This window comes from Leptidea sinapis, chromosome 30 (genome assembly GCF_905404315.1).
Source record: "Leptidea sinapis chromosome 30, ilLepSina1.1, whole genome shotgun sequence".
In the NCBI taxonomy this organism is placed as follows: Eukaryota; Metazoa; Arthropoda; class Insecta; order Lepidoptera; family Pieridae; genus Leptidea; species Leptidea sinapis.
Window position 1 is genome coordinate 8735944 of NC_066294.1, and position 20220 is coordinate 8756163.

At 35.9% G+C, this 20220-nt stretch overlaps 1 protein-coding gene across 1 annotated transcript in view; it reads right to left on the reverse strand.

Annotated features, from left to right (window-relative positions):
• LOC126973756 (cytoplasmic dynein 2 heavy chain 1-like) overlaps positions 1 to 8545 on the reverse strand; it is a 46294-nt gene extending 37749 nt beyond the window's left edge. The window contains exon 1 of the mRNA XM_050821075.1: positions 8467 to 8545. The gene's annotated coding sequence lies outside the window, so the exon portion shown is untranslated. The remainder of the gene's footprint in view (positions 1 to 8466) is intronic.
• Positions 8546 to 20220: the final 11675 nt, after the last annotated feature.

Here is a 20220-nt window from a genome sequence, read left to right on the forward strand (position 1 = left end):
AGCCGTTATCGGAACAGCAAGCATTTTGAACAAGCCACTCTCTTTAACTGTAGGCATTGATTTAGGGCATGTCCTGTCTACCGACGATGAGCACCGAACTTCAGGTCTTTTTTGATAATATGCAGAAGCCTATCTCTAGCAAGAGCCCTGTGCTTCCCCGGGGCATAAAAACAATAGAGAAGTCTCAGGCACTAGGGTGTATGTCGTAAGAGGCGACTTAGGGCTTTAACAAGCTTTTTTATTCAAAAGAATTGTTAAAAAACGTTTGTGCGGTAAAGGTTACTATAACATAAATGACTTTATTAATGATACCACAGATTGGGAATGGAGTGACCGCCCTCAGGCTATTAAATAATAAGTTTAACTGTACAATATTACTTTGTAAACATATTTATTCGATGAAAAAAAAAGCCCGCTGAGTTTGTTGCGCCCATTCTTCTCAGGTCTGAGGCATTCATTTTGGAATGGGTGGTAGTTTTTGACTTTCAATAAGTGATGTCACATCCAATTTTTAATAAAAATATTTGAATTTGAATAGCCAGTTGAAGGCTTCTTTGCACAGGATGCCGGCTAGTTAATGCCGCTCAGACTTATTAGATTTTTCAAGAATCCTGAGCGGAACTGTATCAGCTGAACGTCCTACTCGCCTCGTTTCTTGTCATACAAAAATGTCATGTTCGCTCCAGTAATTTGTCTCAAATTGTCGTTGGCATTATAATTATGAAAAAGCGGCGACAGCATCAAGTCTGTTACCGATAAGGGCCACACTGTTAAAACGCCGTTGACGTGTCAAAGTTCACAAGATAACAACGGGCCGCTGGAGTCTACTTTATCATTTTTAACTTGTTCTTAATAGTAGGATCTAAGCACGATCTTAGAGAATATTCATTTAGTTTAAACACAAACGGCCGCCCGCTTCATATAAAAATAGCTCCTAAACAACCGAGCCTTGCTCGGATTTTTAAGAATGTACAAAACTTGCATTAAAAAAACTAAAAGGAGATCTGTATTCGAATCGGGGTCTTCTGCTTTCCGGATCACCCAATGTCCCATCTGAGCTACTGTAGTCTTGTATATAGTGGCGAAATTTACCTTTGTATTCTTATCTTATTCTAGCTGTTTCTCATTAAAACACAGATAAAACTACATTTTTTAAAATTGAAACCTCTATATCGATTTATCGACCCCGTAACTACCTGTACACTAAATTTCATTAAAATCCGTTCCGAGCCGTTCGAGCCGAGTAATTCTGCATTCAAAGATTTTCTAAAAATTACTTGCCTCGTCTGGGAATCGAACCGACTTAATTGTAAAAAAAACACACTCTTATGATGCCAATCGAAAGAATGGCCAAAAACTAATATTTCTTCTTAAGTAACATAGTATTTTAAAAGAAATTTGTCAATTAAGTGGGTATTATTTGTAAATTAATCAATTAAATGCTCAAAATGTGATATCTCTTGTCCTACGCAAATCGCCAATATGAGTCCGCTGCCTGTTGATTTTCTTATCATTTTATGGTGAATACTTGATATGATATGGCACAATTCTGTTTGTAACTCGCCCACGTTCTCGTATCGCTTTTTGTATAGCATATCTTTCACGTATCCCCAAAAGAAGAAATCTAATGGTGTAAGGTCCGGGGATCTGGCCGGCCATCTAATCGGTCGATTCGTACCAATCCAAGTAGGAAAACATTCATTTCACGTTGTTCCTTTCTTTTAAAATACTATGTTACTTAAGGGTTATTAGTTTTTGGCTATTCTTCGATTGGCATCATAAAAGAAGGGGTGTTTTTCATTTTACATTTCAGTCGGTTCGATTCCCAGACGAGGCAAGTAATTTTTAGAAAATCTTTGACTGCAGAAGTACTAACTTTTAAAAAAAAACAAAGTCTTCTTTCAGTAAAATAGCCTATCTTCGATATTTAAGGTACTTTCCCTTCATGTCCCATAACTTTGGGACACCTGTATATATATATATATATATATAAGAGATTTTGAACTGGTAATTGATTCATCACGAAATCTCAGAAACTGCAAAGCCTACAAACTCGGAATTTGGTAGTTAAGTTCTTTCTAGGACGTAGGTGTCAGCTAAGAAACGGATTTGAGAAACTCCTCCCCTAAGGTGGTGAAAGGGGGGGTCGAAGGTTGTATGAGAGTTCTGTTTTGAGGTGAGAGACGTAAAAATCGACATTAAGGTTATTAGCTATAAATAATAAAAATCCGTGTGTCATTTTGGGAAATCCCCTTTTAGGGTGGTAAAATAGGGGGGTAAAGTTTGTTTAGAAAAGTTGTATCTATAGTTATTTCAACTTTAAATTTGAAATGTAGGTTCTATTATAGGTAGCAAGTGCAAGAAAAAAGGATGCTATAAAAATCCCCCAACCCAAAAGGAGTGAAATGTTGTATGAAAGTCCTATGTTTTTGAAGTTAGACACGTAAATACAGGTAGTTTCGGGGGCGAGAAATCGATCTTCATCCGTGTTTAAACGAGAAACAGCTACAATAACATTTGAATATAAAGGTAAATTTCGTCACTATATACAAGACTATACTCTTATAGTCTTGTATATAGTATAGTGCTCTCTCGGATGGGACATTGGGTGATCCGGAAAGCAGAAGACCCCGGTTCGAATCCAGATGTCCTATTTGTTTTTTTGTTCAAGTTTTGTACATTCATAAAAATCCGAGCAAGGCTCGCTCGTCCAGATATTATTCATTAAAATACAAAATATTTATGCTACCACAGAACTCCAATGGTAGGTAGTATTTTCTTTTAAACTTTTTAAATGATTAAATATATTTAATACTTTATTTCTTTAATCTAATAAATAAAATTCTCGTGTCATGGTGTTAAACTTTGAACTCCCCCGAAACGGCTTGACCGATTCTCATGAAGTTTTGACTGCATATTGGGTAGGTCTGAGAATCGGACAACATCTATTTTTCATCCCCCTAAATATTAAGGGTGGTCCACACTATTTTTTTTTTTTTATATTTTTGACATTTTTTTTTAAATTTGTTTGATTATGAGTCAGCATTAAAAAATACATACAACCTCAAATTTTCGCCCATCTACAATCAACAGTTACTTTTGTATCGCAATTTTAATATCGACAATACAACGTTTGCTGGGTCAGCTAGTTTTTTATAATTAAAACTAACGTTATTAATTAAACCTGACGTTTAGACAGTCCCTTTGAAACAGTTTTTCTGGAAAGACAAATAAGTATCGCCTTTGAAAGTTTGAATGAAGTTTACCCGTGAAGTGAGTTTGGCATTTTCTGGCCTTTGTTGTGAACCTTTCTAGACGTAAAAAATACTCGAAAACAGGTTAGTTAATTCTTTGTAAACAGGGACTAAAATAGTTATTTAATAGGGACTTGAACTGATTTTATTATTCAATGTTAAAATTGATAGTAAAACTTCTTGATCACCAAATAGATTTATACCATGAACATTGTATGAACAAGTATATGGCTGTATGATAAAGTGGGCCGAGCGCGATCCAAATAAAAGAATATTGAAAGTATCTTATGATGAATTTAAATTTTAGAGCATTAGTAACGAGACCTAGGATACACTATCGCCTTTAAAATAGTTGTCTACTCCCTTGGTAAACAATCTAAATCGGTGCTATAGACCAGTGCCAAAGCCTTTGAAAATGATAAAAAGTGAAACAAAATAATAGTAGGATAAAACCCATTGGAAAAGGACGAGAATATAACAAAAATTAAGGGAAAAATAAATAACGGGCGATCTCAGGTCGGGAAGTGGAAAAGGGAGGGTGTTTTAGGGTAAAAAACGGATTTTCTCGATTTACGGCAAAACTACAAGTCCTATGGCAAAAACTTAAGTGGCAAAGTTGTAGGTAATAAAGAGATCTACAACTTTTGTAGTTACACTTTTTTCACATAACCTCAAAATTTAGGTGAAAAATTCAAAAAACCAAGTTTTTGGTTCTTTATTTATATCTTTTTCAAAAAAAAATTTTTTCTACGAAATTTGGTGAAAACTTACCTTACTATGTCCCAAATACACTGTAATTTATTTGATTTAAAATATTTATTTTTTCGCCTTATTCTAACTTAATATCAAAAAAGCACCCAAAAATTTTGGGGGCTTTTTGTTCGTTGAAATATCTACTTTCTGATGGTGTAAAAAAATATAAATTACAATTGTAAATGTTCGGAAATTTTAAGTCCAACAAAAGGCATTTCATAAAGAATTCATACCTGTTGTTTCGTAGCAGCAAAAATATTCGACTGCAGTAGTCAATCAGGCAGTCTTCATCACCAGTTTCAATTCATTAAATGTATACTCAGTGTATACAAATGTTTGTTTATGCTATATATTTTGCCGGCAAAATCTTAAAAGAGAGGAATTATAGGCTTTATATGTCTGCCTATTACTTTTTTGCCAACTGTACCTACTGCTGTAATCACAATTAATACCAGACACAATTTTAGATTATTTTCTCAACTGACCAGGCTATAAACAAGACATAAGGATAAACATAAAAACCACACCATACGTTGCAAGATTTAATTGTACATTATTATAGGTACATGTGTTTGCAGTTTCTCCATTTCTAGGAAGACATATTAAATTTAACGAGCTTCGTTGCCGCATGACATCGCCGTTCTAAATTCGTATCTGGGCACCTTATTACTTATAGGAAGTGTGTGACAGTTCACCGACCTCAGCTTATCGAGATAACTTTAGAAATTTCATCCTGGAACTGCTCCGAATTGCATCATGTACGTAAATACCATAATCGTTAAGTCACCGCGGCCTCGAAATATTAATTTATACGTATAGAGAGAGCCCCTTGCTGGTAGACCACTAATTAAAACAGGCCAGATTTATTATTGGTGTGGGAAATAAGCTACGAGTTACACTCGCGATATGTATGTCACTTTGTGTTAGTGTGCGTGCATTGCTCAAAATAGAGGTTAACTGTTAACCTCAATTTTTTAGACGTTTTCTACGGTAGAAAATCTTTATTTAGTACATAGTAAATGAGTAACAATATCTAATTCAACCAAAACTTGAAATATTACCACGCATAAAAGATACAACGGGCAGTTGTCAAATGCCTACCAACAGTTGAGGCCTACGCTTAAATCACAATGCTCTGTGTTAATATAATGAATGAACGAATTCATTACCCGTATCTTATTACCATTTAAATATCAGGTTGTGAACGAACTTGTTTTGATACGGTCGACCTGACCTACTTCTGTAATGCTTAACCAACGAAAGTTAAATTCTCTATGTGTATGTCTTACATCATTGTGAATTCATTTGATGCTAACAACAGCTGTTTTCAAAATTATTTGATGATGTTATACTTAGTCTGGCCATAAATTCATTATTCATTTTTCAGACTTATACATATAATCCATTATGCAACCAATGCAGGCACTTTTTTGAATACTTTTTTTTTTAATTTCTCTGCTCGTGTGTTATTCATTGTTCATTTTTTTCTTTATTATTGTAAACACTGCTGTTCCTTCCATTAGGTAAACTGTGGTAGACTATAATTGGCTATGTTTTTGTATTTAACTATAAGTGATTATTTTGTATTAAGCTGTTGTCAACCCTATATATATAAAAAAAAATACACAAAGTAGGTATGAAGCCAAATTTTTGTGTACCGGGCTATAAATAGGTTACAATCAGAGGAAGGAATTCCTCTGTTTGTGACATTAAAAGATCCGGCTGTCCACGTAGTGTTCGTGGTCAAAGCAGTAAGGGAAAAAAATTCGAAGAAATCCTGTCCGAAAGCAAAAGATTTTATCTTGGGAGATGAAGATAGCACCTAGAACTATGTCGCGTATTTAAAAGATGACTCAGGACTTGCAGCCACAGCAGAGATCACAGAAAAATTTTGTTTACGGATGAGAATCTTTTTACAATTGAGCAACATTTAAACAAATAAAATGACCTTATTTATGCTCAAAGCTCTAAGGAAGCTTCCCAATTAGTCGACAGAGTGCAACGTGGGCACTATCCGATTTCAGTGATGATTTGATGGGGTATTAGCTATGAAGGAGTGACTGAGCCATACTTTTGTGAAAAAGGTATCAAAACATCGGCACAAGTGTATCAAGATACTATTCTTGAGAAGGTAGTGAAGGCAGTTAACAACACCATGCTCAATAATCAAGAATGGTCTTTCCAGCAAGACTCGGCGCCGGGTCATTAAGCTCGGTCTACGCAGTCTTGGTTGGAAACGAACGTTTCGGACTTCATCAGAGCTAAAGACTGGCTGTCGTCTCATCCCGATCTTAATCCGCTGGATTATGATATATGCTCAGTTTTAGAGAGTACGGCTTGCCTTAAACGCCATGATAATTTGGTGTCCCTAAAACAATCCGTACGATTGGCAGCAAGAATTTTCCCATGGAAAGAGTGCGGTGCTTCTATTGATAACTGTCCTAAACATTTAAAGGACTGTATTACAGCAAATGGAGAGCCCTAATAAGCTTTTTATATTTTAAATTACGAAAAAAATTGTATTTTATTTATTTAATACATCACAGAACGTATTTACACTTGTTATAATAAGACGTGGTATTTGTCTGTGTGTGTTTGTTTGTGAATTACCTTTATTTATTTATTTATAGGATAACCAGTAGTTGTTACATTCTAATACGCTAATAATATATCAAATATTTACAAATAATGAGTTGAATGTACAACAAATTAAGGTGTCACAACATGCACAGTCTTTGCTTCCGTGACCTCTATTTATACTTTTTTTTTTTATGGAATAGGAGGACAAACGAGCGTACGGGTCACCTGGTGTTAAGTGATCACCGCCGCCCACACTCTCCTGCAACACCAGAGGAATCACAAGAGCGTTGCCGGCCTTTAAGGAAGGTGTACGCGCTTTTCTTGAAGGTACCCATGTCGTATCGTCCCGGAAACACCGCACAAGGAAGCTCATTCCACAGCTTCGTGGTACGAGGAAGAAAGCTCCTTGAAAACCGCACTGTGGAGGACCGCCACACATCCAGATGGTGGGGATGATATCGTAACTTGTGGCGTGTCGTGCGAAGGTGAAATTTCACCTATTTATACTTCCTTTAGATTTTTATTAACAACCCTTATATATATTTCTGAATGAAGTATGCAACAAGTCCACGCATGCACCTTGATAACTTGAAGAATTGGCAACAAGATAATATCACAGAAGAGAACAACAAAAGCTGCGCTCACTGTTCAGTTTTTTGTTACAACTTCTCATGACTCATGTGTCGAGCACGTGTTAGGGTCACACGGCCAAACATCTTTACTACGTACTATGTAATTACGCTCACAGTGTGAGATTGCTTTGTCATTTGCTTTCATTGTCAAAAGTAGTAATTACTTTCGAAATAACAATTCCAGGTACCGAGGCAGTTATATTACTATTGATAATTACGAAAATTTTATATACTTTTTGCACTTAATAGTTATTTTCATTAATATAACACCAGAAATGAAGGATTGCTTGTCACTAATTCTAGTAGGCTTCATAAGATAGATACATAATAGCTTTAAGAGTTAAAATGACTTTTACAATAAAGTCCCAACCACTGTTAAGGCATTATTTATAAATAAATTTAAATGTTTTATTCATAAATGGCTCTGTCGTATGTCCTACTTCTCCACAGCTGAATATCTAAGTGATCGGACAGCCTGTGTTTAGATTATGATTATATTATAGTAATAGCAATGACAGTACAATTTTGTATATTTTATTAAAAAGACCGCAAAAAAAAGAATGTTGGGAGTTTTTTGTGCCTCTTTTTCTCTCTCAGAGCGCCATTTGTTCCCGAAGCGGTAGTAGTATTAGAACTGACATCAAAAAGAATTCTAAAGATCAAATTCGATCAAATAATTACTAAGCATTCACTTCTGATTGGCTGTTACCTCTCTGCGCACATTCCTTACGGCAGACAGTATCACTTTCATCGATCAACGCTATGGACAGCAATGCTATCATTGGTGAACACAACACACGTTTGCAGCTCTGACGAAGGCCATCTCGAACGGAACAATTACTAATTACTTTCTCGTTGTAGAAAAAAACTGGGGTACAATAACTACAATATATACAATAATTTACCAGTGTGAGGTTCCTTTACACAGGATGCCGGCTAGATTATGGGTACCACAACGGCGCCTATTTGTATGAATGTGTAAGCATTATTGTGTTTCTATCGGAAGGGCGCCGTAGCTAGTGAAATTACTGGGCAAATGAGAGTTAAAATTTTATATCTCAAGGTGACGAACGCAATTATAGTGCCGCTCAGAATTTTTGTGTTGTAATGCACTGCATTGTAATGGACAGAACTTCCTGATCGTCTCATCCAGTAAGTAACAGTAAGCTGTTAAAAAAATCTCAAAGACGTCATACAGCCTGTCCTCACGTCATCGCGTGCCATTATAAAGGCAGTAGTCCACTGACCTGCGCTGCGCGTGGTGCGCCGCCCTCAGAACATGCGCCGCACTGGTGAGTCGCTCCGCCCACCTCTCCGCCTCCCCGCCCGCCCCTAGCGACCACACCACCCATTGTTGCTCCTCCACCTGCACGTGCAAATGCCAATCAAAAAAAAAGTGTGTGTACTCATGTATGTATACACCGCAAGAAGTTACTTACGCTTACTTCTTTGGCGTAACAAAGCAAAAATTTATTAAAATTATTTATTGCTGCTATTCTACATTTGTAGAAAGAACAATATTGTAATAATCTTGCAAAGATAGCTTTGACAATTAATTATTGAATAACGAATACGGCTGTATGGACTTGAACCTTTTGCCTGTCCTAATAATGGACGAAGAAACCAAAAGATAAATAACGAATGTAGCAAACGTCAGAAAATTTTAGAAACCACCTTCACCCTCCAATTTTAGGAACCAAATTACAGATCACGTTTTCATCGGTTTTTTTTGCGGTTGAAATGAGTCAAAATAATTATTGCCATAGTCGTCATTATGAAATTTAGCGCCACTTACTGCCTCGGACGTGGTATTTTCTGTAGACAGATGGTTTTTGGCAAAATTTACTGACAGTATCCTCTTCTTTTTAGGTTTGTGTAGTTTTGGGTTTTAAATTAGAGATTATTGGATCCCAGGTGTTAGATAATTTTAGACCGTCTTCCATATTTTGTTATTTAATTTCAATAGATTCACGTACCAGTCTTGGGAGAAATCTATTCTCTTTTACCAAAACTTTTTGTTGGTCGAAGCGGATGTAGTGGTTTGGACGGTCTGTTATGAGTTCACATACAGCTGACTTACGGCCGTTCCCAATATACTATCCACAGATAGAGATAAATTACTACTACCGTCCATAAGTTCATTGGGACAGAAAGGTCAACGATAGTTGCGATTTTTTATCTCAAGTAGGATGCAACCGGAGATAGACTGAATATTGGGAACGGCCGTTAGAGTGACGTCTGTGTTTGATATCCGCAATGTGTTCTTTACGTCGGCTTGAGATATTGGGTTTGGTTTGCCCAATGTAAGACAGGCCACAGTCATACTAACCTTAGTGGTTAGATCCTTGAAGTCTTTCACGAGGGGCGTCAGTTTCGTGTGCTTGTCGGAATGATAGGTGATGGGGAGCCTGGCTCCAGCATACCACAGCTCCAGCTCGTTGAGCGCACCCCGTACTGCCGCCTCACTGCTAGCAGATAAGCTCAGCTTCTACACCACCAATGAGAATTATGTCAGTATTAAAGTCAAAGTCAAAGGTATTTTATTCACGTAAAATACAAAAGATTGCCCGTCAACGTCAATCACTAGAAATACAATTCAGATACATGTTAATTACACAAAAGTTTAAACATATACCAACCATGAAATCCATAAAAAAACAACTATAATACTATTCAATTCCATATTGTAATATCATTTACGTAATCTTAATAATAAGCCTTCGACATAAGTCTGCGTTTAATAAAAGATTTAAATTTATTTATTGATAATTCAGATACCTACAATTTTTGGTAATTTATTGTTAAATTTAATACCATTGCATGCAAAAGAGTTGTTTATTTTACAGAACCTAGTAATATAAGGATACTCTATAAGGAAAATAATCAAGTAATTAACGTCTTTAAATGATGAAATGTTTCTAAACAACGATTTACTATTAATATAAAAACCATTGAGATTAATTTCAACTCTTGGGTAATGGCACTCGAAACAAATGGCCTCAAAATTAGTAGAAGCAAGATAGAACACATGCCGTGCGTTTTTGATGACACAGATGCAGATAATATACACATTTCTAAAGGAAGAACGGTACTGCGCAATGTGAAACATTTAAAATATTAAGAATCAATTATCAGTAACGACGGAAAAATTTATAAAGATGTCACTCACTGAACTACAACTGGATGGCTGAAGTGTAGACAACTCACAGGCGTTGTTTTTTTTTTAATGAAATAGGAGGACAATCGAGCGTACGGGTCGCCTGTTGTTAAGTGATCACCGCCGCCCACAATCTCTTGCAACACCAGAGGAATCACAAGAGCGTTGCCGGCCTTTAAGGAAGGTGTACGCGCTTTTTTTGAAGGTACCCATGTCGTATCGTCCCGGAAACACCGCACAAGGAAGCTCATTCCACAGCTTTGTAGTACGTGGAAGAAAGCTTTGACGTTATGTGTCAAAAATCATGCAATGATTTGGGAAGAACTTGTACATTCTGTTTCATTATGACTATAAGTAGTTACTCATATAATGTACAATATATACCGAACCTTGCTTGGATTTTTAAGAAGGTAAAAAACCTGAACAAAAAATAACTAATAGGACATCTGGATTCGAACCGGGGTCTTAATTGAAACCCAGCTAGATTGATTTATCGCCCCTGAATAAATATATACAAAAAATGCTCGTTTAAAGATATAAGATATAAGTTCTAAAAGATAATAAAGATATACATCAAGCATGTATCGCAACGATTTTATTGAATAAATAAATATATCTTGTACAATATACAATTTTTTGCTATTAAAAAAAGTTCATAGAAGTTTTATCTCTAATATGGGATTATAATTAACATTCTTAACAAGCGTATATGAATGACGTATTAAACCTCAGATAAGTCATCATGAATAAGCCCATTATAATTTAAAATACCTCACCTGCAGCGCTTTCATCTGTTTCTTTATATTGAGTGCAACAGACAGAAAATCTTTCAGCAGCAACGTATCAGGTTTCTTGTACTCCATCTCTACCAGGTTGAACACTTGTTGCCAATGCATCTCAGTGAAATCCAATCCGCGGACGTACTTCAGCACACTCGTGATGTCCTGGTACATAAGGGGAGCACATTACTAACGACTCTTAGGAAAGAGTTGTCTCTTAGTATCATAGACTTAGAATATGGGAGTGCCATCTGAGGGAGGCTCCTTTGCACCGGATGCCGGCTATTATGGGTACCACAACGGCGCCTATTTCTGCCGTGAAGCAGTAATGTGTAAGCATAACTGTGTTTCGGTCTGAAGGGCGCCGTAGCTAGTGAAATTACTGGGCAAATGAGACATAACAACTTATGTCTCAAGGTGACGAGCGCAGATGTAGTGCCGTTCAGATTTGTTGGGTTGCTCGCCTCGTCCCTTATTTTCATAAAAAAAATATACTACCTGACAGCCCGATAAGCTTGTTCAATTTTGATTTGTCAACGTGTGCGTTGGTTAGTGTATAGCTTAGTTAAATTCTATGGAGCTAATATCATTTTTTTTTATTAATAGGAAGCCAACGCTATATGTCATCTGTGGCTGTAGTAAGAATTTCCTTTTCTATCTTCCTGTATCTCCGCTAAAGGTGTTCTTCTCTGTCGCGCGCTTTTTTGTCTTTACGCTACCTTATTTTATCTATCTACATAGTACACTGTAAGTCGTGTTGTTTGACTACATAATATTATGATACCTCATTCGCATACAGCGAATAAAGGCCCTATATTCATTTATTATTCCTTTACTTTCCTCGCCACACACTCATTTTCGTTCATAGCTTTCTTTAGCTGTCGCCATTGAGTAAAATAAACAATTACTTAGTACTTACAATCACGAACATTGTCTGAAGTAAAACTCTACCTACGCGTGTATTAGACAGTTTTCATTTAGTTGTGTTTCGACCGCGCTTTAAATACAACGCCACGCAATGACAGTGTTCAGTGAAAAACTGTCCAAATAACATTATATCCGAACTTAAAAAGGATGCGGTGTTGTATTTCACGTAAGTAACCCTTTGATTAAACAAAATTGTGTAATTAACGTGTTCGCATCCTTCTAGTGCGTGACGTAGCGTTACTACTTCTAATAAGCGAATACAAAAGACTTTGAACATTACTGCTACGCATTAAAGTATTAATTTAAATGAATGTTTTAATGTTATCTTTTTTTATAAAAACAAGGGACGAGACGAGCAGGACGTTCAGCTGATGGTAATTGATACGCCTTGCCCATAACACTGCAGTGCCGCAGGATTCTTGAGAAACCGAAAGATTGTCAACGACACTACAATAGCGCTTGTCACCTGGAGACATAAGATGTTAAGTCTCATTCGCCCAGTAATTTTTGCATGCCTACCCGGCAGATTGTTAGCACCTATGATTATAATGTAACACCAATGTACCCACTCAATATATGCAATTAAATGACTTGATTTGATTTGATTAATTAGCTAGTGAGCTAAGGCGCCCTTCACGACCGAAACACAGTAGTGGTTATATATTACTGCTTCACGGCAGAAATAGGCGCCGTTGCGGTACCCATAATATAGACGGAATCAATCTCTATAACTAAGTGTAATACGTATATAATATTCAATATATATTCAACGCCGCTCGGACATTTTTTGACGACCTTCTTATAGGCGTTTGGGAGTCTAGTTATGTATAATACGTCAATGTACCTCGTTCGTTTCACCTGGATCAAGTCTCAGTGACATTCTAAAGGGGTGTGTCTACATCACTTACCGCATATTTTTCCAATTCCTGTTTTATGTACAGCGTTATATTTGTGTATGGCTCAAGCCGACCGTTCCACTTCGCCACGAACTCGTCCAGCAAATGTAACCTCTTTTGAAACACGATCCATTCTTGATTACTTAACGTCTCCAATTCTAAACAAATACAAACGTAGATAATTTCTACGTCTAGATAGTCTCTTGATGTTACACAACCGATAAAAACAGGCCAGGAATATTAGTTTAGTATGCATGAAAGATAATTTATACGTCTAGGTAGTCTTTTGATGTTACACAACCGATAAAAACAGGCCAGGAATATTAGTTTAGTGTGTGATAATTTATACGTCTAGCTAGAGTCTGTTGATGTTACACAACTGATAAAAACAGGCCAGGAATATTAGTTTAATGTGCATGTGAGATAATTTATACGTCTAGGTAGAGTCTCTTGCTGCTAGACAACTGATGAAACCAGACAAAGTAAAGTAATAAATTACTTTAGCGTGCGTGACAAGCTTCGTCTTGCACTCACGATTTGTATGTCACTTTGTGTTAGTGTGCAGGCATTGCTCACAATAGAGGTTAACTGTTAGCCTCAACTTTTGCGACATTTTACAGCTGTCAGTCTATCTAGACGTATAAATGATCCAAGATTATAAATTATGTATAAATATATATCTTACATGTTCAATTAAGTCATATTAGATTACTAGCCGCACTATATTCGATTTAGTGGTGTACCTATTACTATATTTCCGCCCCTATTTCATAATCTACGCAATAAAAAACTTCTAACCATAACACAAAATTATTTATTCCTATAGGCGATTTGCAATGCTAATTTCCAATCGTGTCTACTGAACTACAATAAAAGTATTCAGTTTCATAACATTGGTAACAAAAAATCAGTGTATAAAAACTGGCACACAATGACACTCATAACTTAAAATGGGCATTAAATAAAAAAAAAACTATGCTATTGTATGCTATAGGGAGAATAAAGTATATCTTCACAAAGGGTTCAAATTTGTGGGCGTAACATGAAGTCGAGTACAGCAATCAAAAGTGGTCTATCCCTGAGTTCCTCCACAGTGCGGTTTCTTTCTTTCACGAACAACAAAGCTGTGGAATGAGCTTCCCTGTGCAGTATTCCCGGAACCATACGACATGGGTACCTTTAAAAAAAGCTCGTATATTCCTTAGAGGCTGGAAACGCTCCTACTACTCCTCGGGTCTCAGCCTCCTCATATACCATGGTTTTTTAATATAAAGATTAAAAGGAGGTTGATTGTTATTGCTCACAGACTGAGATCGGAACACATGCCTTTGAATAAGTTTAAATTTTTGATGAAAATTGCGGAGTCACCTCTTAAAGAGCACTTGTTAAAGGAATGTGTCCGATTTCAGTCTAGTAGAGACAAAATTGTGGGTATTATCAGTTTGAACAGATTTGATACGGGCATGTTTGTAAATATACTTGCCCGCCCTGCATCTAAGGATGCCATAAGTCTGTTTGAATCCATAAGTTTTATTGTTTGAACACTATAGATAACTTGCTTTTGGTTTTATTAACTTTTTTTTTAGTTTGTTAAGTTAAGAATTTTGTTTTTCTTTTGTCTTTTTAATGTACTAAGATTATACTGGGGCTGACATGTACATACGTATAAAAGCCCCTAAATCAATAAAGAAAAAAAAAATCCTCTGGTGTTGAAAGAGAATGTGAGCGGCGGTGATCGCTTGATGGTACGCTTCTTTGTCCTCATCTTCCATAAAAAAAAAGATATGTGCCAAGGGGCGCGAGGGCGTATAACATTTCTACCCGCAAAGCCACATCAGCAATAGATTTCTTACAAATTTTCTGCCCGCACATTTGTTTGTAATAAATGACACACTGTAGGGCCGAAAGGCAAAAGTTTTCATGTTATAATTGAAGTCTCCCTGTTTTTTTTATGTAACTATATCTTATTCCCATAAAGGCATAAAAGGCACTCATTTTCTCAAAATTTATTACTTTAGAATTATTTTTGATGTCATGTTTAATATACTAGATACTAATACCGCTTCGGAAACAAATGGTGCTCTGAGAGAGAATAAGCGGCGCAAAAAATTCTCCCAGCATTTTTTTTGTTAAATCAAATATACAGTATTGTATTGTCATTGCTATTTCTTATAGCAATAGATATAAAGTAATCATAATCTAGTCCCAGGCTGTCGGATCACTTAGATATTCAGCTGTGGAGTAGTAGGATTTACGACAGAGCCATTTTTTAAGAAAATTAAATATTATTATTTTATTTTAAATTTTAACATTTAACATTCAAAACTTTATTTAACATTTAAATTTATTTATAAAAAAATCTGAACAGTGGCTGGGACTTTATTATAAAAGTGTATACATTTACCCTAAAAGCTATTATGTATCTTATGAAGCCTACTACAATTTGTTACAAACAATGCCTCATTTCTAGTGTTATAATACATAATTATTAATTACAATGAAAATCACTATTAAGAGCAAAAAGGTGACGATTTTTGTGAACGTATATTACATTTTCATAAATATACTGACAATGAACAGTCATAATATTTATTCCTTTAAATTTTTCTTTGAGAGAGAGATAACCACATTTAACCAGTCGTTTAATTATCAACACAATGACTAACACTGTTCCACCAACCAGCTCCACAATCTTTGGTGTTGCTGACTGCTGTGACCTAGCCTGTGATGATATTATGTTAAAAAACATACCTTCGTTGTAGTCCTTCAAGATACTCCACAGAGCTGTTAGATCGTTACATAATATATCTGCGTCATGCCAAATATCACCAACTTGCAGGTTCATATGAAATTTCATACATTCAGCTCTGAAACAACATTATAACATATATTTTTATTGATTACTAGCTGACCCGACAGACATTGTTCTGTATATAATAAATAAAATAATGTTTTTATATGAATTTGTCAATAATATATCATAAAATCAAGAATTGCTCTGTAAAAATGCACCCTGTTGTTGTAATTTAATTGTTTCACAGCATAACTGTCAAACCGGTGCGTTAATAAATTCGACGGGGTACGCCTCAAAGGAAAAACAAATTTGTTGTTTTTATTTATTTCCGAGCATTTTCCTATTTATTCACCTTTTAAACCTTCCCTGCACTTCCACAAATAATTCAAGACCAAAATTTGCCAAATCGGTCCAGCCGTTCTCGAGTTTTAGCGGGACTAACGAACAGCAATTCATTTATATATATATAGATATATTACGACTTACAATATGTTTTGATTATCATTAAAACTTTTAATTCATAAAAAATAAGGAAGTAAAATATGTTATACACAGGCGGCATCTATCGATAGTTTTAAGAACAACTATTGTTGTTGAACAAAAATTGGAGATGAAGAACTTTTGATTATTACAAATTAAGAAAGTAAAAATTTTATGCAGAGGCGGCATGTATCGGTAATTTTAAGAACAAATATTGTTGATGAACAAAAAATTTAAATGAAGAACATATAATTCATAAAAATTAAGAAAGTAAAACATTTTGCGTAGATCTATCGGTAATGTTAAGAACAAGTACTGTTGTTGAACAAAAATTTGAAATAAATTTAACATCAAGATGGTAGAAAGAGGAAAAATTATGGAATGCGTAAATTTATAATGGTTTACGAGATAGTTTAGATATTCCTAATGGAAAGTTCTCAGAATTTCATTCAACATTAACGACAAAAGCTGTCAAAGCTTTTTGTCAAAATTTACGAAAGTAGTTAGTTTAGTTTAGTTTATTTATGAAAGTTTGTTCTAAAAGTTATAATTTATCAGGTGACCAACTAAAATTAAACCACTTGAAACCGTACCAATCTACATTATCTTGATTATAATAATTTGTGAAATGCTTGAAAAATTGAAAAAAGTTGGATTTAAATTTACCTATTGAACATCAAAAGATACCAACAATTTGAAAACGTAACGCTTAAAATATTCTCATAATCATTCTTGTTTTTATGAAAATAAGAGACGAGATGAGCGGGACGTTCAGCTGATGGTAATTGATACGCCCTGCCAATTAAAATGTAGTGCCACTCAGGATTCTTGAAAAACCCAACAATTCTGAGCAGCACTACAATTGCGTTCGTCACCTTGAGACATAAGATGTGAAGTCTCATTTGCCCAGTAATTTCACTAGCTACAGTGCCCTTGAGACTGAAACACAATACCTAATGCTTACACATTACTGCTTCACGGCAGAAATAGGCAGTTTTATTTATTGAATATGACAAGGAAACATAACAAATAAATCACAAGAATAATTTGGTATATAGAATAATAAGAAAAATCAAAGGTATACCTTCACAAACATACATAGCTCAAGAAAGTTATATTCAAGCAACAAATCATTCTAGAGGGCTCAGTTTCCTGTTACACGATAACTTAATGTATGTACATAAGAACTATTCTAACGAACTATACAGTCTCGACTCTTTTTACGTGGATTGAGTAAAAAGGATTCCATGTTGGGTTTACGTATTCTAGTTGGGCCTCACGAAGGACTTATATGTAGATATGTGTAAGTACTCTTGTCCTCAAAATTGCTTAGATACACGTGTTATGAATCTAGCCGGCAACCTGCGCAAAGGAGGCTAGCACTGGTAAACAAAAACAGTAATAATTATACAAACATAAATATTAATAATTAATCCGAAGTAATTAATGATTTAATAACATACAAAAGCTCATCCCTCTCAGCAACGAGTTTGAGGTAGTGTTGTAGCGCGTCGAACACAGAGCGACATCTGTCGAGCATCTCGTTGTACTCGACCCCACGAGAACTTTCTAGACGTGCTCTAGCCTGGCTCCATCTTGAATACCACGCCTCAATACTGCTGGTCAAGTTGTCCCAATCTCCGGTCATACTCGACTTTACTAACTCGGCCTGTTGGGACATAATTCATTGTTTCTTTAGTGTATTATTATAATTTAGTGAATGTTAAGAATAAATACTAGCTGACCCAGCAAACTTTATATTGCCAAAGAAAGTAATAAAAAAATTCAATAATTTAAATTTTTGGCGTATAAAAAATAGATGACGACCGACTCCCAGACCTACCAAATATATCGTACATAAAATTTATCATACTACAATAATTATTATATATTCGATTGCGTTCTTGCAACCCTATTGGGGATCTGTGAATGGAAAACAATAATATAAAAATCGCGACACAAAAATAGCTGAAAATTAGAAGATGAATATATTTTTCAATGCTAAATCATAATAAAATTAAAATAAAAAATATGTCAAAAAAAAATATAGAGGTGGGTCTTATATATAGGGCTATGAAAAATAGATGTTGGCCGATTCTCAGACCTACCCGATAAACACACAAAATTTCATACAAATAGATTTAGCCCTCTCGGAGGAGTTGGTAACAAACACCACGACACGAGAATTGTACATATTAGATGTTGTTTGTTTGGAGACACTGAAGATATTTCTCAATTTTAAAACATAAGAAACTTAACAGGCCTCTCTTCTGTCGTAAAATATAAATACCTGATGGTCAAATATCTGCTGGTGCGCCGACATCATCTCTTTAATCTTGGTCCACTCCCGGAGCGTGGTGGTACTGGCACCGTCACCACCCCACGTCCGCAAAAGTTGACACTTGCGTTTTAACTTCTCGGACAGGTTATCCATCTACAAGTTAGTTCTTATTTTTTTAATGAAAATTAGGGACGAGACGAGCAGGCCGTTCAGCTGATGGTAATTGGCCAGACAACCTTAATAATTACAGTAAGTAAGCTGTTTATAAACCTTTTTGCTTAGATATTTTATACTACGTCTAGATAGACTGTGACAGCTGTGAAAACGACGAACAATGAGATTAATTATTAACCTCTATTTTGAGAAATGCACGCACAGTAACACAAAGTGACATAAAGATCGCGAGTGTAAGACGAAGCTTGGCTCTATCTAGACGTCAAAATTTTTGTTTACTATATTATCTTCTGGAATAAAAATTATTCTTTACATGATAAACATATAAGATCTACCAGTGGGAGGCTCCTTTGCACCGGTTATTGTGTTTCGGTCTGAGGGGCGCCGTAGCTAATGAAATTACTGGGCAAATAAGACTTGACAACTAATGTTTCAAGGTGACGAGCGCAGTTGTAGTGCCACTCAGAATTTTTGGGTTTTTCAATAATCCTGAGCGCCACTGCACTGTAATGGGTAGGGAAAATCAACTACTATCAACTACATCCTGCTCGTCTCGTCCCTTATCGTCATGAAAAAACCATAATTGGATTGTTTGAGGAATTAAATAACATCATAGAGTTAGTACAAGGTTACGTATCTAACCACGTGACTTACTTGCGGCATCTTCTCTTGCAGAGCTCGCTGCTTCATGGTGACCTCAGCTAGCTCCTTCGCGTTTTTGGGCAGCGCCTTATCTTCTAGCACGAGTGTCACGTTGGCTATGAACGTGTCCAGCTCGGCCGCGTCACTCCGGCAGCTCGCTTGCAGCGAGGATATGAGCGAGCCCCACAGGTTTCGGGACTGTGCTTCAAACTCCCGACGGAGTGACGCCGTACCCACAGTTATCCAATCTATTTTTTCGTCATCGCTGGAATTTGGTATAAATTTTATCAACCCAAATCTTTTCCGATATAGTAAGTCAATCTGAACCATTTTGAAATTCGACCGGAAAGCCGTATGAATCGATCTGAAGCACTTAGAAATACGCACGCCTCATTCGATTTCTGGTTTTATGAAGTGTTATTTCCCTTTGAACTTATAATAGAATGTAATTTAGTTATAGTTTCGAACGGATAGATTCGTACATTCTATAAAAAGTTTACAAAATATTGCGCGGGAACTTAACAGTACTTGCCGTACGCCATATTAAATAGTTAATTTATTTTACTAAACTTTTTGTATAGAAATGTAGCATTTCAGCCAAACTTGTCCTAACTGTTGTTAGGTACTGTTAACTTGCTGTCGCTCTCTCCTCAGTTACAGCGACTGTGAAAATCTTGAGTAACTTTTGAAACTCTTAAGATATTGTCAAACGTACGCGAACCGAACCGAACTGAAAGCATTAAGAATGCGAACCGAAGCGGAGACGTCAAACTACAAAGTATGCACAGCAAACTGAAAGCGAACGGATGCCTCTCGTCTCACTACAACTAACTCGCTCAATCCTCGCTTCGCGCGCTTGCTTTAGTTTGTC